The 6240-nt window shown below is 36.0% G+C and overlaps 1 long non-coding RNA gene across 1 annotated transcript; it reads right to left on the reverse strand.

Moving 5' to 3' along the window:
- Window positions 1-4241: 4241 nt before the first annotated feature.
- LOC149987799 (uncharacterized) lies at window positions 4242-5988 on the reverse strand. Its single transcript, XR_016506181.1, has 3 exons — window positions 5733-5988; window positions 5338-5420; window positions 4242-4988 (listed from the first exon to the last, which is right to left on the reverse strand). It is a non-coding gene; the product is annotated as an uncharacterized LOC149987799 (long non-coding RNA).
- Between the last annotated feature and the right edge of the window lie 252 nt (window positions 5989-6240).

Genomic DNA, 6240 nt, shown 5'->3' on the forward strand with positions numbered 1-6240 from the left:
TGTCGAAAAAATGTGTGTTATTAATAATGCTAGTTGATGTGCAACTGTTAGCTAAACAGTCTTTATGACAAACAGTTCTTTGTATAAATTGCTATTTATTGGAGATGTGAACCAAATTATTCAAGTGGTATTTACTACACAAGTTGTAACTGAATTTACAATGAAAAGAGTTCAGTTGGTGTTCACCCTGATATCATGTATGTAAGTATCAACCAAATTCGAAAGACTTTCTAACTAAAAACTTTCTTTCAATGTTTATCACTAGTACCTAAAAATGATTTAACAACCCTGCATATCTGCATTATTTATGCAATACAAACTACGAAGTACAGCTTCAAAATGGTTGAAGCTATAATTTAGCAGACTTGTTTACAGATACACTAGGACACCAGGCCACAGTATACATGTTTGAAGACCATTTCGATCAGAGAGGAAAGGAACTCACGTCCCAAAATAATTTCAGACTATTCCATACCAAACACTGTAAGTGTCACCAAATGCAACATTTGAGTAGATGCTCAAATTTATTACTGCATGTAAATCCAGCGACCTTTCAAACTGCTGCTAAGCTTGTATCTTGTGCTCCTATCAGGCAACCTCCTAATCTCATCTTCCTAACTACAGTACCTGATCTGATTGGAAACTTGCTCCAACGACACAATTTCAATACTACGAAAAAATAAAAAATATGCGAAATGAAAAATATGCTACACTTTGTTCAATAGCCAACAGCTGCTTGGATGGTAACATCCCACGGAAACATAGTTAAAAGCGCTTGCAGGGTAAGATACAAATTACCTTTAGAAAAGAGCTGTTGAAGAGTGCAATGCTCAGAGGGACTGTTTCGTCTCTGCAATGGAATGTAACAACAGATGGGCACATCACTCACCAACAAACGTCAAGTCTAGTCACGACCAAGACGAACCGATGTGTACGGTAAGTCTGCACTAACAAATCAGAAGGGTGCAACTACTCAGACGATTGTCAGAGCATGAGCGTCTGAGCTGTTACTTGCTGACAATCTCAACACTACAAGGCCCTAAACAAGACGCAGAACATGTTTCTATGAACAGAAAGTCACTTACACGCCATGTGACTATCTCCGCATGCTTACTTCAACAACGACCAGGAGGATGAGTGAAACGCATTCGGGAAAATAAATTTCATGAGACAGCGCTCTAACCTCGAACATCGCTAGGGCCTCGATGTCATTTTCGAAGTCAGATCTCAGCAATCAAGCATGCAATTCATTATACACTCTCTCCATTTCCCTTCCCTAGTATGTACAGGAAATGCTAGTCCGGATGATAGCTGTGGGAAGGGAAACGGAGAGAGTGGATGATAATCTGCAAGCTGCATCTTCTACACTGAAACCGCATCATATGTACTGAGTGCGAACGCATAATCTCAAGGCTCGAGTCTGCGGTTCTTCAGAGTTCAACATGCACTCTCTTTCATATTTTCTCCCAAAAATGTCAAGTGCATTAATACGTCAAGCTCCTCATGATTGAAGGAGGCGTGAATGAGTCAAATCTCCAGCTGAATCCAACAATCCAAGTGGCACCAAAGCAATCGAACGGCGTCTCAACAGGATCAAGAACAAAAAGCAAACCAGGATGTTCGAACGCGCTCGAACTCGGCTATATATATATATATATATATACTCTAACTGCGCAACTGATTGAATCGGCATTGACAGGTGGATCTTTAAAGCACCACCGACGGTTGCGAAATGCTCTTTAATCTGCACCATGCCATCGAACGACTCTACTTTCCGTGTTCACACATTGATCGAAACTAGCTCAAGGCTCTCTCTATTGTCCACCTGCTTCACTCAACTACTCCTAGAACGACTAATCCGGACACGGAGCCGGCGACGATCCGTATGAAGCTACTTTCTCAGCTTCGATCCACAAACTATTATGAAAAAAAAAAAAAAAAAAAGAAAGAAAAAAAAAAAAGACAAAACAAAACAAAAAAGCTTTGATTCCCCGGGACTTCCCAGCTCACAGCGCTCATCCCTAATCCTCTTCGCCGCGATTCTAAATGTAGCGATTCCTAACCGGACCGTACAAACATCGCCATTAGAACAGCAATCCTTGCCTCGTATTCGGAGCGGTGGGGATCCAACTCCGAATGCCCAGACTCGACTCTGTTGATAAAAGTGTGAAAGAAACCAAACGCTCGGCCGACTTTCGGGTGTTGACCCGGTCAAACGTACGATCCGTATCTGTCGTAGCACGGTTGGTACGGTGGGCGGGGTGGGGCGGAATTGGGTAGTCTAACCCCTACGGCCGTGCCTTAACGCCTTGCCTTAACGCCTTAACGGCCGTGCCTTAACGCCTGTGGTGCAAGATAAAAACAAGATATATATATATATATATATATATATCAAGCCTTATTATTTGTTTTTATCTTGCACCAAAGGAATAAGATGCAACATATGATCAATAACATATTTTTTAAAAAATAAATAAAAGTAGTAGCATCTTTGAGCTCCTAAGTCAACAATTCCAATTGACACTACTTTTATTCATAATTTTTTTCAAGTATATTAAGAAATTTTCTTGTTTTAGTTGTTAAAAATATTTTTTATAATAATTTTAGAAAATTTTATTTTAAAGACAACCCTCTCTATTACAAAAGATCAAGCATATTTTTGTGTATTTATAGCATGACATGAATTTATAGTCGCAAATTGCTCTTGATATAATTAAATTTTAAAGTTTCTTTCAAGAGATTTTTGATGGTTTCAAATATTAAAAAAATCAAGTATTTATTTAATCTAATAACAATTGTTCTCAAGCAATAACTTCAAGTCATTAATCTTATTAACCTTTTCAATGTCTAGATATTCTAAGATAACTCCAGTCATTTGTTTTAATGGGTCTTATTATAAATCTTTTCATTTTAAATTCTTATGATTTTATTCTATGTGATAATAAATTATTTGACAAAGATAATATATTTTATATCTTATACAAAACCTAATATTGGTGAAAAAATTAAATCTTTTTTAACAATTTATATTGATATCATAGACTTCTAAGTGATATTATATCTAATTAAGGGTCATAATTTTTACTAAAGTTTTAAAGGATATATTTTGTCATGTTAAAAATTGGTACCAAATTATCTTTATTTTTATATTGATTCAAAAATAAAATGTGTAAATTAAGTATAAAAACAATGTTTGCAATGTATTTTCAAATATCACCAAGAAAATTAGATATGTTTCTATTCATTATCAAAATTCACTTAATAATTTGATAAAGTCTTAATTCAATAAATTTTATTTTTTGGCAATTGTAGATATTATTAAAAATATATTTTTTGATTATTAAAAAATTTAAAAATATCATAACAAAGAATTTAGTGAGTAAAATAATAGAAATTTATGCAACAATAAAGATACAACTAAATTAGGCTAAAAAATGATAATAAAATATTAAAAATATTTTTAGATATAGATACAATTTTTATTTAAAATTAGTTTTAAAATATAATAAATTTAATTTAACATCAAAATTAATTGATATTGTGACAAGTTGGACTATCAAAGACTCAGAATGTTTGTTATTCAAAAATAATTCAATAGTATTGCATATCAATTGTAATTCATAGAATCAACTAAGACTCATTGTGTACTCCATGTACATTCATCGGACCTTGTTTTTATATTCATTATATATTATATAAGAAAAAAACCATTGCTATTACCTCCTATTCAAATGAATAATAACCAAGAATTCTAGGTTGAAATATCCAACTTACGGTCATCAATATTCTCCTAGATTCAATGTTGCAAAAGATGACAAAACCTGGTGTTTTATACGGTAGCAATTGGATTTCTCCAAGTCTGCCAAGCTGAGTTGGAACTCCCAAGGCTGCCTGTTAGGTACACGGCAGCTTGGGACTCTGGAAGGTTGGGTTAATGCACAATACATTGAATTTCTGAGGAGTAACTTGCAGGGGCAGAGCGAGATATATATATGTATATATATATAGATATATCGATAGAGAGAGAGAGATAATGCCACTAATCAATCAGTACCTTGCATTGCGGTAACTGTTGCATTTTGTTGCGTAACTTTTCTAATAGATGTTACAGAACTTGCAGAACGTTTGATTCAATGTAAGCGAGCTAGAGCTTCGTCAGTTACAGAAAAGTTTAGAGCAGAAAGCACGTTCCCGGGATCAGATCCTTATCAGGAATGCAAGACAAGATCAGACATGGGCCGCATCCTTGTTTCTGCAGCCCTTTGTAGAGTTTAACGCATTTTTTCATTGCACTTGATCAAATATGGCTTCTGCCAATCCTGAGTAGATTTCAATTCTCAGCGAATAACAAAATTTTCTTCTCTCAATTTCTAGGGTCTAATAATCAGAAGGGGAAGTACCTCAATCTATCATGTATACTCAGATCTACAGACCCACCGGCCAAGAAGGATATATACAACGATGTTTCTTTGCTAGTTGGAATATCCATTTATTTGTCTGGCAGTTAGCGCACCTCGGACAAATCGGTCTTTCTTGCACGTAAGACATCACATGCTCAACCAGAATTATACTGCAGATTCCGTATGACTAACATGTAATTAAAGTCGATGTTAAATAACAGATAAGGAGGCATGCCTTAAAGTAAATTTTCACTCGGTAAAATCTGCATTGCTCAAGAAAAGGCTTCACTGGCTCAGGCACCCTTAAATATGAAACCCATTAGTATCGTTGTTCTCGATGTGCCAAGGCTCTTCCCGGCTCAGGGATGAACCTTCTTTGGAATCCTCTTCTTCCAGAAAAACTTTGACTGTACGTGATGGGATACGATGACGCTAAAAAGTTCTCCGACATGCTTCTCTTCCAGCCCGAAAATGTAAAACTCATACTTCGTTATCCAAATCAATGCGGATACTCGTCTGTGTACACTCCTGTACAGGTTTACGCAGATATCTTAGGCCATGAACTTCAACGCAATTCACCTTGTTCACCTGTGAAAGCAATGAAGCGATATTATAGTCAGCGTAAACGTTTTCTGACCCGAAAGAATGCAATGAATGCACATCGATAACAAGCACACAAAGCCGCACCATTTCATGCAGACTTCTCAAACATGCAATGTAGAATCGTCCTGTGGTAGTTGCAATGAAACCACATGTTAAGAAACAACCGGCTTTTGAGCTTTATATTAAACAAACATTACCAAGTCCAACTACCACAAAGAAACAAAATTATTGAAATTCATGAAATCTTTCGTAGCTAGCATTAATTTTCTCTGTGAGACTCTGCAAGTCAAACCCTCCTTCAACAGTTGTAAACATGAGATGGGATGCGGCTTACAGGTCTGTAACAGAGTATAACTGAGGCCATTTACAAATCAGTTATTGTTCCAGAAATTAATGTTCAGGCATCAAAAGCTGCATCTGCACAAAATCATTGCTTGTGGGAGTCAAATGGTATCTTCGAACTCCTTGTCAACCAACAAATCCTGGAGTTACTAAACAACATATCAAACAGATCTCAATTTAACTCAAATTCATCGACCCGGTAACCTTGGCTTAGATTTCAAACTTAGTACTCATACTCTACCCTGCAGCAAATAGCACTTCATTCATCATAACATGGTGGGGACAGTGAGGATGTGAATATGCAGTAAACAAAATTGTGAAATTGGGTTGACCAAGTTTCAGGTAAATAACGTGAACGTTGTAATTGAACATGTGGATAACCAATACCTCTTCCATCACAAGCAATGGATATTGAACATAAGTGATAGCACACTTTACTCATATGATGAATACCAAATACAGGTTGACTTAAGTACTGTGGCTACAATAACAGCTAAAATATAAGAATAACAAGTACCAACTGTAAATAGCTATCCATACTCTGTTGTGGCGCTAGCAGTTAAGTTAATCTGACCGCTTTTGATCTATAATAAGACAGGAGCTAATAATGCTAACGCCCTCCTTTACTTTCTAACTATTTCTACAGTTGATTTCGGATGAAGATTTTATTTCTTTTTTTGATTAAAAAACAAACAAAACATAAAGGGGGTGCTATGTGGAGTTGATTCTTCGCTTGCTGGAGGTTGTTCAGAAGAGGATCCCTCTTGTGAATGGAGGTCGATTGTAAGTTGTTTTCTAAAGGGACATAATGCCTACAACTAGTTATCAAGCTCAATTTGACTTGGTCTGGAAAGAGCTATCATGTAGAAAGCTTAGTTTTTCTTCAAATGATTAG

This window comes from Physcomitrium patens, chromosome 14 (assembly GCF_059467195.1).
Source record: "Physcomitrium patens ecotype Gransden chromosome 14, ASM5946719v1, whole genome shotgun sequence".
Classification (NCBI taxonomy): domain Eukaryota; kingdom Viridiplantae; phylum Streptophyta; class Bryopsida; order Funariales; family Funariaceae; genus Physcomitrium; species Physcomitrium patens.